Source organism: Gorilla gorilla, chromosome 2 (assembly GCF_029281585.2).
Source record: "Gorilla gorilla gorilla isolate KB3781 chromosome 2, NHGRI_mGorGor1-v2.1_pri, whole genome shotgun sequence".
NCBI classification, from domain to species: domain Eukaryota; kingdom Metazoa; phylum Chordata; class Mammalia; order Primates; family Hominidae; genus Gorilla; species Gorilla gorilla.
In genome coordinates this window covers 165,336,801-165,351,031 of record NC_086017.1, presented here as the reverse complement: position 1 = coordinate 165,351,031, position 14,231 = coordinate 165,336,801, and the positions used below count along the sequence as shown (strand labels likewise).

The window sequence follows — 14,231 nt, the reverse complement described above, 5'->3', positions numbered from 1 at the left end:
ATGCTAATTTTCACCCAAGCCAAAAAGGTTTCTGAAATCACTCATTTCAACTCTCCAAATTTATGTTTTATTTAGAAACAAACTGAGCTTTTAGGGACTCATCAAACTTCTGCTCTTGTTTGTCAGGAACCTGCAGGCCTCCACTCTACATATGCAGAGAAAAGAATAAGCAAACCTCTGCAACCTCTGGTTTTCATTTAGTTGCTAAGACAAGTAATAGATTGCAAAAATAGTTTTATACATGTATCAATCTGTTCCCTACTCCTGAAAAGTTTCTCATATTAACATAAAGAGGGAAGAGAACGCCAGCTTTCATTAACCTACAAAACATTAAACATTAAAGAACGAATTAATTGCTGCAATTAGCAGCAAACGTTGACAAATGTATGGTTGTAAAATGTTTATCTTTCATTATAAAGGCTCTGGAGTTTGCAAATTGCAATAATTGATACTCTGTAAGAACTGTAATTAATTGAGAACTTTTACAGTTCAATTACAGGAGTAAAGGAAAGAAAAATTACATTCAATCGTCTCTTCATAATTTTAATGCAATCTTGGTGAATTAAAATTGGCAGAAAATCTTACCAACTTACATTCATAATCTGAGACAGACAAAACTGTAACAGAAGCTAAATCCAATTACTTATTCTATATTGGCAAAAATCCAAGGCAGTAACATAATGAATTTTTAGGTGGATGGTTGCAGGTGGGGTGGGGGGGTGGCAGGAGTGGAGGGTAATGCAAAGAAGAATCCATGTAAGCCTTTCTAATAAATTCCCTTGAAATGGCATAATTACGATTATGAAATGGTATCAATAGTACTTGACTGAATATACTATATTCTGATAATAAAGTAAACGTTGCTGTAAAACCTTAACCATTTCTCAAATGTCGACTTTGGCTACGACATAGGCTACGACATATGTGAAAATTGGTACTTACGATCCTTAATAAGCATTTTACTTCAAAGTCAACAATTTTACAGCACAGCCTATCCCTTCCATAATGACAACTTAGAGTTATAAAATGGGGACATTACTTATGCAATTTATGTTTATAAAGCTAATTATTTTTGTAAATCAAATCACTACAAATGACCCAAAAAAACCCTTGGATGTTTATTTTATAAGAAGAAACATATTGAGGATGAACATGTTCCCCTTAGAATGAATGTATCTGTCCTATATGGCTGGATCTTCCTTTGTTTTTGTTTTTGGTTTTGTTCTTTTGAGACAGTCTTGCTCTGTTGCCCAGGCTAGAGTGCAGTCATGTGATCTCGGCTCAATGCAACCTCTACCTCCTGGGTTCAAGCAATTCGCATGTCTCAACCTACAGAGTAGCTGGGACTACAGGCACACACCACCACACCCAGCTAACTTTTGTATTTTTAGTAAAGATGGGGTTTGCCATGTTGGCCAGGCTGGTCTTGAACTACTGGCCTCAAGCAATCCACCCACCTTGTCCTCCCAAAGTGCTGGGATTACAGGTGTGCACCATGGTGCCTGGCCATGGCAGGCTCTGCCTAGGCTGGCCTGTCTTTAAACACAACCTGTGCTTTCCACATTCTGAAAACAAATGAAAGCAGAAGACTCATCCACATTCCACAGCTACTGTGAAACTTCAACAGCATCTACTGCATTTACTCAAGTGCTCTACCTCCCCTTCACTTTTCACTTCTTTGGAAGTGATGCTGATTACTCCAATAATCTTCTGGAAGGCACAGGGGCCATGCCATGACTCCAGAGTTCCAAAAGTGTATCCTTTTTACACTGATGACACCCCGAATGAGCCGGTCGCACCTGCTTCTTGTGCAGAGCCTTTCCTGTCTACAACTCTGTATCTCATTGACATGGCGCAAAATACTGATCTTCAAAAGAATGCCACAAGAGATTGAAACCATTCTTAAGGCATATTGATTCTTCCTTTATAAATATGGAAGAAGAAGAAAAAAATTACATCCTGCTTGCCTTCTAGAGCACACATAATCCTGGGTTTCCTTCTACTCCCACTGGCTTCTCCTTCTCAGCATTCTTGGCCAGTCCTCCCCCACCCCCAACTTCTCAATATCTTAGTGTTGGAAGGTCTCAGGGCTTGGTGCTCAGCTTTAACTTCTCTATCTCTAGTCTTTCTCCAATAATCTCATTCAGCACCATTGCTTGAAATTCCATCTATGTGCTAACCACTCCCAAATATGTCTCCAGCCTTCAAATGGCCCAAATCCAAACCTGCTTGCCTGCCTATTCAATAGTGCCTCTTATGTCTCATAGCCATCTCAAAAGACTATGTGGGACAAGGGACAAATAACTACTGCAAAACTCAACAGCATTAGAAAAGGCAAAACTATAGAAATAATAAAAAAGATCACTGGTTGTCAGGGGCTTAAGAAGAGGAAGGGATGAATAGGTGGAACACAGAGGATATTTAGAGCAGTGAAACTATTCTGTATGATACTAATAATGGTGAATACATGCCATTATACATTTATCCATCCCACAGAGTGTAGAACATCAAGAGAAAACTGTAATGTAAATTATGTACTTTAGGTGATAGTGATGTGTCAATGTAGCTTCATCAATTACAACAAATGTACCATTCTGATGTGGGATGTTGATAGTAGGGTAGAAGCTGTGTGGGGTGGGAACAGCATCAGGGGGTATATAAGAACTCTGTACTTGCTGCTCGATTTTCCTATAACCTAAAACTGTTCTAAAATATAAAGTATATTTCCCACAAGTCTTTCCTGGCTACTAGAGAAAGAGCTGTCCAGTGGGAAAGATATAATCTCTCTATGCCAGAACCAGATTCTAGACCACTTTCTTTCACTGAGCAAAAACACAAAATAAGGAAACAACACACAATTATGCCACATGTGAATACTCAACCTGTTCCTCTCCCATTTCTCTTCTCCAAGCAGCCCTCCAAAACCAGGAGGAGGGAGTTTTTCAACTTACTTCTTGAAGAAGAAAAAGAAATCAATCGTCCCAACAGGTATTTACAGAAATAGCCAATAATTCAGTATTAGCTAATAATTATGAATCATCCTTACATTAGAGGGTGACCATACAATTTATCCTCCAAATTGGGATATCTTTTGAGAATGAAAGGGGCAGCTAATCACAACTAAAATTATCCTGGGCAAATGAGGAGATGCAATTACTCTAATCATTTAAAAAGCACTAACTGTATACCAGGAGCTAGTCTAATGGCTTTCCACAGACTGACTGACTGATTCGTTTAACTTCCATAACAACCCAAAGAAGTAGTTAGTGGTATCATCTCCATTTTACACACATGACTGCTGAAGCACAAAGATGTTAGGTATTTTGCTCAAGGTCACACAGGACAAATGGTACAGAAGGGAATGGAATCCAGGTGGACTGATGACACTCTTAGTCACCATGCTATACTATCAGTAACACCACTATCAGCAACTTTCAAAATGTCTCAATTTTTATGATGTTTTATAATAAGCAATTAAAACATTGTATTTCATAGTCCTGAGTTATCTCAATGGGAAGTCATGGGTTTGTTTGTTTTTTCTTTTCTTTTCTTTTTCTTTTGAGACAGGCTCTCACTCTGTCACAGGCTGGAGTGCAGTGGCACAATCATAGCTCAGTGCAGCCTAGACCTCTCCCGGTTTCAGGCAGTCCTCCCACCTCAGCTCCTGAGTAGCTGGGACTACAGGAACGCACCACCACACCAGGTTAATTTTTGTATTTTTTGTAGAGATGGGGTTTCACTCTGTTGCCCAGGCTGGTCTTGAACTCCTGGGCTCAAGCAACTCACCCACCTTGGCCTCGCAAAGTGCTGAGATTACAGGCATGAGCCACCATGCCCAGCTAGTTGTTTTTTTTTTTCTTATAGCTAAACTAAATTATTCCTCCTGTACCTTAGGGTAGAATGAGAAGAAATAAAACATAGCTAGAACTGGCAGGAAGCTGACTACTTCTGGCTTTGCATTTACTATCTGTTCTCATTATTCCCAGAAGTTATGTTCCATGAAGTTGCTGTGAACATTGAATAACTGGAATACTGAACTAGTGGAAACACAGTGTGGGTTCCTACAAGCCTCTGGTCACAATAATTTCATCAACTGATCAATACATAACTTTGTTTTCTGAGTGTTTCAGTTTAAAAACACCTTATTTAATGTATACAGTGTTGATTCACTAACAATGAACTCACGCCAATGGCACTATCACTGCAGTCACAAAACTATGACATATTGTTGATTTGTTAATATTGAACTCATGCCAACAGCAGTACAGCACTAGAACTCTAACTTACAACAGCACTATGAGCTTACCTTAAACACACATTTTCTCTGTAAGACACCACAGCCTTCTTGTAAACACTAAACAGTTTTGCACTATGCTTTGGGATCACTTTAAACAGCAAAATGATCAACAAAAAGCACAAAAATACAAAAAACTGTGGCACTTAATCGACCATCAGAAGGACACTTGTTTACAGTATAAGAAAAGGCAGAGACTGCCTTGTTCAGCCTCATCTGGAAACACGCGTGTCAGGAAACAATATTTTTTTTTTGCTGCTCTGCTTGCATGACTGTGAATGACCATAAAACCGCAAGTATTGATTTTGGGTTAAAAATAAATTTTAGCAAATAGGTAAATTTGCAAATATGGAATCCGCAAATAATGAGTATCGACTATCCTTGTCACTCACAAATGTATCAGGCTCCTGTAGCAGATGAGGAATTGAGACTTCAATACTGGCAGGCTAATCTGAGTGCAGGCCCCCTTTGAGACTCCGAGTGCTTGGGTGACTGTGGGTAAGGTACTTTACCTCCATCTGAGCCTCCTCTTTCCTCATCTATAAAGTAATAATGCCCAAACTTTTTCTTCTTTGGGTTAAATAGCAATTTCAATAATTTCCCACCTTGTACTTTCCATTTCTAATCTTTTTTTTTCACTACAGTCTTCATAGAACTATCTCACGTTTCTCATATGCTAGAATTAAGCTAAAGATAGCAACCTAGTTCTGATCTAAGTGGACAAAATAAAGTGGTATCTGTAGGCACAATGACTTTTTTCAGGAGCTTAAATTTTAACTTTCTTGAGAGAAAAAAAAAAGTGGCAGAATCGCATATACAGTCAGCATGCTGTTTTTAAAGAAAAGTGGGACAATAAGAAACCATTTTTATTTGCCTGTATCTACATAAGGAAATGCTAGGAGGATAAACAAGACAACTGATATAATACATCAACAGAAGGTGAAGGGTAACAGAGTCAATGCGGCTGGGCTTCTCAGTATATAAACAGATGCTATTTGATAATCTTTGGCCATTTTTGGGTTTTTTTGTTTTTGTTTTTGTTTTTTAAGACAGAGAGAGTCTCTGTCACCTAGGATGGAGTGCAGTGGAGTGATCTCGGTTCACTGCAACTTCTGCCTCCTGGGCTCAAGTGATCCTCCCACCTCAGCCTCCCAAGTAGCTGGGACTACAGGCATGTGCCACCACGCCTGGCTAATTTTTGTATACTTTGTAGAGACAGGGTTTCGCCATGTTGCCCAGGCTGGTCTCAAACTCCAAAGCTCAAGCAATCCACCCACCCCCACCTTCCAAAGTGCTGGGATTATAGACGTGAGCCAACGCGCACAGCCTCTTTGGACTTTTAAGCCACGTAAATATATAACATACTAAAAACACAGTAAACCACCCTTTCCTATAAAATGGGTCAGAAGTCCTGGGTTCTAGCCTTAGCTCTAATTCTAATTAGCTGTGAGATCTGGGATACTATCTGTAAATTACAGAATGGGATATATGGCCTCTAAACTCAATCCCAAAATTCCATGGAAGTAGTTTATTAATCACAAAACAAAGTGAAAGAGTAAAATAAGCTCATGCACACCACATGGCTTACTAAGATAAATTAACAGCAGGTGAGCTATATCTTAGTCAAGCTAATGATCACACAGTTGATAGGCTGTACAATTTTATTTCTTATTTTTAAATAAAATACCTGGAGATTGTAAAAACAAAACTGCAATCATGAGTTACAGAAATTTTCATAAAACTGTTACCTAAGGACATGATGTAAAAGGAGTTTCTAGTGAACCTGAAGTATAGATCAGATGACTTTTCCGTAAGCTAAATAAATTGACAGGATCCAAATCTTCCAGATTTAGAAATCATTCAGAGGCAAGGAAATCCAAGAATTATGCATTCAAACTAGAAATGTTTCGTATTTTGCACTGTGACATAATCCAGGCTCTGTTTTTCTTTAAATAAAAATTTTCATATTGTAGCTAAAGGATCAATTTAACTACAGTGCAGAAATGTTGGTTTATTAAGCTGTTCCATACATCCCAGGTGCCCATTTAATGAAGTTACTTGCAAATATAAAATAATTAACATGTGACTAGTATGGCATTTCTATATCTAGAGACTAGACTGAACTATATTTGAATTAAAACATCTGATAAAGACTATTAATCTAATGAGATTAATTTGACAAAGGAGGAAAGGAAAGAAGATTGAGGGGTAAGGAAAGGTCACTTCCTCAGTTCCCCCATCCAGGCCAAGGTCCTACTTTAAGGAATAGTCTGTTTCTCAGGCATCTGTTCTGTGTGTGTTTATCCCACCAGGTCTCAAGGACAAGGACCTCGCTTGTCAAGCTTACTGTTACATTTCCAATGCCTAGCACAGTGCCTGGTACACAGTAGGTGCTCTCACCCTAAAATATTTTATCAAGGAATAAGATGTAATGCTCAATAAGAATCCCATATTCAGAGCAATGACTATTTTCACAATAAAGTCCATAACTCATGTGGACCTATTCATTTAAAGTTCCTAAGTAGAAGAAACTACATAAAGAAAACTTGGGCTTATTTGGGGAGCATACAAAGATTTTAAAAAATTATACTCGGTGTTATCCTTAAGACTCTGGCTGTTTGATGGACTAAAAGTAAATAGGTACTGGTGCATACAGTGTGTATGGTAGGCAATCATCGTATTAAAAAAAATTGTACTTGTATGTGCAGAGAATATCTCTGGAAGCTATGCCCCAAACCAGTCATACAGGGGGACTTGTTTCTCACTGCATACTTTTTGGCAGTATTTGAATTTTACACCATGTACATTTATTACTTTCAGTGGTTGTAGGCGGACCCTCTCAACCACTGTTTCTTTAATTAAAGCTGAGTAGCCTCCTCCAGATGGATAAGCATTGAGGCAGCCCCTGATGAGGATACACACTGCTCATAAGAAAAAACACAGGCATTGCAAATGGATCAAAAGCAGCTCTGGAGAATTCAAACTTTTACCATGCCAAACAGCCTACAACTCAATACCAGCCTTGCTCAAATACATACACTCACTAAAATTATCAAAATATTATGTCATGTTTCCCTCAAAGATGTTGTTCAACAATTCCAGAGGAAAGGAAAAGGCAGCTCCTTTATAAAGCTTTCTGCTCCATCTGTTTTTCAGAGCATGAACGTTCACTCTCAGAAAACCATTTTCATACGTTACCTTCCTATCCTCAGGTTATTCATATGTTTGCTACCTCTAGCAACTGTTTCCCATATTAAAAATAAATACTGGCTGGGCGCAGTGGCTCATGTAATCCCAGCATTTTGGGAGGCCAAGGCGGGTGGATCATGAGGTCAGGAGATCGAGACCATTCTGGCTAACATGGTGAAACCCCGTCTCTACTAAAAATACAAAAAATTAGCCGGGCATGGTGGCACGTGCCTGTAGTCCCAGTAGGAGTAGCAGATTCTCCTACTGAGGCAGGAGAATCGCTTGAACATGGAAGGCAGAGGCTGCAGTGAGCCAAGATCACACCACTGTACTCCAGCCTGGGCAATAGAGCGAGACTCTGTCTCAAAAATAAAAAATAAAAATAGATATAAATAAATACTGTAGCAACATGTACAGCTAGATTTTTTCAAACCATCCCCAGGAGGCTTTCACTACATCCAAACCCTGATTTAAGTCAGACTTCTGAGCCTAAGGTAATGTTTGCAAAGCTAAGTCTCTAAAAGACTAACTTCCAAATCCACATACCATGGATAGAAATTATTGTTTAGAAAAAGCAATGGTAGGAAAAAGAATTCTCCAGTGTGAGCTGGTGATAACAGACTCACAGCAAGTGAAATCTTAGGGCCCTGGTTTTAGATTATTTAGTTATTCCGATAAACATTAGTTCCATGCTGATGGAAAGTTCATTTAGCAGCTGACATGCAGAGGGACAAAGTGATCTGCCTAAGGATGAGATTAACATTCCTTATGCAGGTCTCAGGAAAAAGAAATGTGATCAATAAAAACTAGTATTCAAAGTTGGTAATTAGTGCATGCCAGGAAAGTCTGGAATAAAATAGATAAAGGCTTGAAGCAAGTTTCTCCAGTTTGAACACCTGAGTTTCCAAATATTGGGGTCTTCAAAGAGTCTGGAAAAATATGCTTTATTCAACAGTATGCAGAGAAAACGTATCTTAGTTCTAAATAATTATACTGTTTTCCCCATTTTAAGTTGGAAAAGGTACTTCATGAACAGAAAATCACTTAGTGTCTCTCTCTCTCTGAAATATTAATAAAATGATATCCTGATCTCTAAATTTATTAAAACAGTGGTAAAATAATATTCTGGACAAATAAAATTATATTATAATCACAAAAGCAGCTTTGTGAAAGTAAACTGGGTATTGGCCAGGAAGACTGAAAAAAGAAAAAGGATTAAAAAATAAGTCAAGGTTCAAAACAGGAGGCATACAGTGACCCCTAGGAATGGCATAAGCATAAGTGAGGTAAACCAAACTCCTCCCATATTTAATATTTTTAAAACCTGAAAAACACAGATTCTTAAACAACTATATGAGATCCTCCAAAAATCAAAGATAAAATAATTAAATCTATACCTGTGACATACATTTTTTAAACCAGTCTTCCTAAAAATCCTTAATGCTACTTAGATAAATCCAAGAGAATAATTTCATAACTTAATCACTCAAGCTTTCTTTTCAACTGAATGCCTTCAAGTAAAATCTCAACTTGTAAGAACGCTTGCTGAGGATTTCTTGGAAAGCATCTTATTCACAGCAGATTTTTTCAGAGCTATCTAAAAACATTCACAAACGTACACCTAAATATTTATAACTAAGTAGTGTGTATCAAATATATACAAGACTCAAGAGAATAAGAAGTAGAAGCTACACCACAGGACAACTTCAGCAGATGAACACAAACATTCCTATTGTGCCCTGTTCTGGTTATTCGTATTACTCTTCTCTGCTAGAAAAGAAATTCCAATGAACTCCCAATACAGAGACAGTTTTTCTTGTTACAAAGGGACCTTTGTTTGAATCCCCCACAAGTGACAAGGTCAATCTTAGCCAATCTTGACATTTCTATGGAACCTTTCCACCAAAATTTTTTTCAAAGTCCAAGTCATTTCCCGAAACCTTTTTGAAATCCAAAGAAAACACTGTATAGATAAAGTATCTATTAAGTTCTTTAACAAATACCATTCATCATATGTTCCTCAGGATATTTTTTATAAATATATTTTTAAAATTAAAAAACAAGGCTTACATGATTTAATCCACATCCTTAAAACAATTAGAGAATGGTAATAATATACTGAATTAACACTAAAACAGTCTTCACCTTCTTCTTAGCATATAGGTGATTTCAGAATTTTTTTTAAAAATCATATTTTCACAGCTTTTTACATAAAGTTGACACTCTAAAAAATTAAAATATTTTGCTGTGAGGTTGCTCAGTATTTATATCAGCACCTAAGATATAAGAAATTCTTTAAGTCCTAAAAAAAGACTTGGAAAATCATTTTCTACAAAAGTTTATTTTGAAAACAGATTTTTTAGACCAAAAAGCAGAAAATTATAACCTGAATTAAGTTAGCACTTTCCAAACATACATTTTCTTTTCTTCCTCAAATCACTGTAAAGTAGTTTAAGGAGGGTAGTGTATGTTATTTGGGTATTTTTTTAATCTGAGGAAAGTACATAGACAGCATACATGCAAAAGTTAATAAATACAAACTCCACACACTTCAGATTATGGGATACTTTTATAATCAATTAGGTTATTTCTAGAGAATACTGCAATGCCAAACCATTGGGACACATTCACAGACTGCTTATGCTAAAGATATGGACAATATTCTTCACTTCGGGAACAATGTCCATGAGAAAATAAGACAATGACCTTTATGATGTGCCACAGAGCTGTGCCACAGAAAACAAGATGCTCTTTGCTTTTAAGTCTCCATATTCTAAGAGGTCAAAGACATTCAAATATGAGATAAAAATCTCATCACTCCCTCTGACTAGCTCCATGGGTGATGTACACCAACAGGAGCAAGTTCAAATAATTTTCCAGATGTGTAATCCCTGGCAGATTAAAATTTAAATTAAAATTTAGTTCTGTAGACTGAACCCTTAACTGTACTTACAATATACATGTATTTTTGAACAAACAGTCTATGCCAATACGTTATGAAGAATCAAAAAACTCACTAGGTACAATTCCAGTTAGGTGAATGACTTTAAACAAATCTACGTAACTAATTTGGGCCTCAGTCTCCTTAGCCACAAAAGGGAAGTGATAGTACAGTAAGTCCACACAATGTTGTTGATAGGTTTCGGGGGCTGTGACTCTAAGTGAAATAATGTATAACCAAACTAATTTTACCAAAGGCTGATTGACATAAACAAAAGTTAAGTTCCTACAGGATATTTCTGGTCAAAAAGAAAATCACCAAACTTCTAAATAAACACTCAAAACACTTCTAATATTAAACACTGAAATAAATGTAAGCTAGATATACATTTAAGAAAGAGAAGTAAAAACAAGTAAGACAATTATTTACGCAATTTTTGGTGAATCAGTGAGTGACAGCAGTGGGTTAAATCAAGGTATAAATGTTTGCAAAGTGAAAATTGGAAGGAGCACCTCCTACCATCATGTGGTTCAAAAACAATCACAAATACGGCGGCTCAATGAGCGCTTTCTAAAAGCATCGTTTATTATAGTGCATTTGTATGATTATCATATATAATACAAATTTATATTTCATAATCATTTGCATTCATTCATTCATTCATTCCTTTCCCAAGCATCTTGTTCCAGTTCAGGGTCACACCTGGTCAGAGCCTATCTTGGCAGCTCAGGGGGCGAGGTAAGTGCCAACCCCAGACAGGACACCCTTCCACCACAGTGCACTCTCACACACCCACATTCATTCAGACTGGGGCCACAGACACGCCAATTCACCTAATGTGCACATCTTTGGGAGGTGGAAGGAAACCTGACTACCTGGAGAAAACCCACGCAGACACCGGGAGAACATGCAAACTCCACACATGCAATGGCCCTGGCTGGGAATCCATTTTTCCCCCTCATCAACATTATAGCAAAACAACATTACTCAAGGATTTGGCATACTTCACAGCATGCTATTAAGGATTAAATCAGATGAAATAAGAAAAGTTTTTGAAGAAACACAAAATTGATGCCCAGATGCTAATAATTAATGCACAGCAATTAGAGGCAACATCCTATGATAAGCAATTAGAAGGCTTTAAAAAGTCTGCTTTTGAAACTTAATTCATCAACCATCTCCCTTCCACTTAAGTCAAGTGCTAGCTTTAACTTGGCTAGAATACAAAGTTTAAATTAAAATCTTTTCCATCAGCCAAGAAAACTGTGTGGTCCTGCTTGTTTTACTCACAACTGGCAGAGTCAAAAATCCATGTAATGGTTCAAAATCCACAGCTATAAATGCAATGCAGATGAAACACTGCAACCAAACCCCAGTCATTGTTTCTTTTTCCATAAAATTCTACCCTAGTTTAAGATTGATAACAGCTAATGATTAAGTTGGTAACACTTTAGTCTGTCCCAACCAGGCTCATTATCCAAGTTTAAATCTCCATGTGACAACTCAGAATCCACAGACTTAGAATTTGTAAAGGCAATGCAAAAAGAACATAATGGGTCCAAATGCCTGCAAAAAGTGACCAGGAGAATGGTCTAATTGGCAGCTGAAGCATGCCAGGGTCTGCTCTGAAGCACTGATTCAAGGAATCTACCACTCACAAAGAAAACACCAGGCTGGTTGGAAAAAATAGCTCAGGTTTTAGTCCTAATCTAGGTCACAATTAATTCTTTATGATTATGGAAGAATCTATTTACTTTGATTCACTCAATGTCAAAATAAAGATGATTGCTAAAATGTAATATTGTGCCACAACTATCTTTAAAAATAAACTCATGCAAACCATTGCACTAGATGCTGCATAAAACAAGACCTATTCTTTAATTTAGTCCTAGACCAGTGCTGGCAGAGGCATATATTTACAAAAGTCAACAAATACAAAAACCAGAGACATTTCAGAACACCAGACATAGATAATAAAAATCATTTAGTAATAACATCAACAAAATAATTGCTACTAAAGTACTTGTCTAGTGTTATGCTAAGCATTTTATGTATATCACTAAATCCTCAAAACAATCTTATAAGGTTAAGTATACTACCATCCTTATTAAATCAGAAAGAAACTAAGATTTAAAGTCAACAAGTACTTGCCTAACATGTTACTAAAATGGATATTTCTTAAGGTTTGAGGCTTTTTATATTTCTGCTGTAATACTCAACTTATTGTTTCCTGCAAAACCTAATAATGATGTTAATAATAATGTATTTGAACATAAATCCATTAACAAAGATGATAAAATGTTACTTAACCTATACTATGCCAATCACTATTTGACAGAAAAGGGACAAAGTGTACACGTACACACACACACACACACACACACACACACACACACCTGGCTACCAGCATTCCAAAAGGAGAGTAGCACAGAAGGCTGTGGGTGCCAACTGCCACTATACCTTCGTTTCCTGTACAACAGTCCCCTTCTTATGTGGTCCTGGGTCTCCCGGTCCAGTATTCACCAATGTTGCCCTGCTGCTGGGGTAAAGAGGGTCATCATCTTGCTGGGTAGAGCCAAAGAGGGGATCTAGGATCTGACTACTTCTCAAACAGATTTGCATGAAACTTGTAGTTTTAGTCACACCTTTACCCAACTTCATCATCAATTCCTGCACCTAGGAATTACCTTTAACCTAGTCCTAGACCAAATTAATTAAGTTAATCATACTTATAGGTCTTTTTCTATTAACACAGCAATTATCTATAAATTACTCCAAGTAACCATAGATTTGTGAAGGAAGAACCAATCAATCAATCAATCAATGCACCACCTTTCAGAGGTTCTGGGATTTCAATCTGGTTGATCCTTGGTTTTCCTCACTACCAGTCTAGATTTAAACTTTCCTGCATTACTGGACAACCATCTCAGGCTTTTCAGGTTTCAAAATATTGTAGCTGTTGTCTCATTCTTATTTTCTTTTTCCTTGTGTATTGACCTTCCCATCATTTTTACTGGGATTTTTAGAAGAGAATGAATACAGTGCATGTCTCTAATCAGTCATCTTTAACTGGCCTCCTGTTCAATTGCACAAAGACTTCAGACCCCGCACTGCTTTTCTGAAGTCTTATCCAAAGGACTGCATCTATTAAAACATCGCTAGTTTTTCTTTCTTTGTTGAAATAATACCTAAACAACTACCTATTTCTTTTACTGTTACTCCAGACACTGGTTGTTGATAAGAGCTGAACAACATGGACTAGAATACTCACGTAGACTTACTTTGAAGTATTGTGAAAATACTTCGGGTGAATTTCAAATGAACTTCTTTGTCATTAATCTCAGGATAGAGAAACAGTCAAAAAGTGTCATAAAGAGTGGCTTCTGAATGTCACTGTCCTTCAACTGTCAGTTGAAGAAATTGATTTTAGAAAGAATAAAGTTTCTCTGTTATATTCAGGAAAATAAGGTAATGGCTTTGTTTACCAAAGACTCTGTGGTAAGTTCATCTTGAGTATATATGGAGTAAGAAAATAACATTTGCTAACAAAAATAGCAACAGCCATTACTTCAGGGCAAAAATTAAACAGGTTCTACAACTTAAAATGTCCCATATTCTCTGGCCTAGTTAAATTTAATGTGTTTTTCCTTTAAAATTTAGCTTTAAGAATTAGTCAGGAAAGTTAAAATTTTAATATTCATACTATAAAAGACTTTTGAAGGTTTACTGTTATTTGCTTATGCATTAAAGTTTAGAATTTTAATTACCAAACAGAAACATATTTCATAATGCAGATATGCTATACTA

The 14,231-nt window shown here is 36.9% G+C and overlaps 1 protein-coding gene across 1 annotated transcript in view; it reads right to left on the bottom strand.

Moving 5' to 3' along the window:
* The window catches only part of ARHGEF26 (Rho guanine nucleotide exchange factor 26), a 137,330-nt gene that overhangs the window by 84,737 nt on the left and 38,362 nt on the right, over positions 1–14,231 (bottom strand). The gene's annotated exons all lie outside the window — the stretch shown is intronic.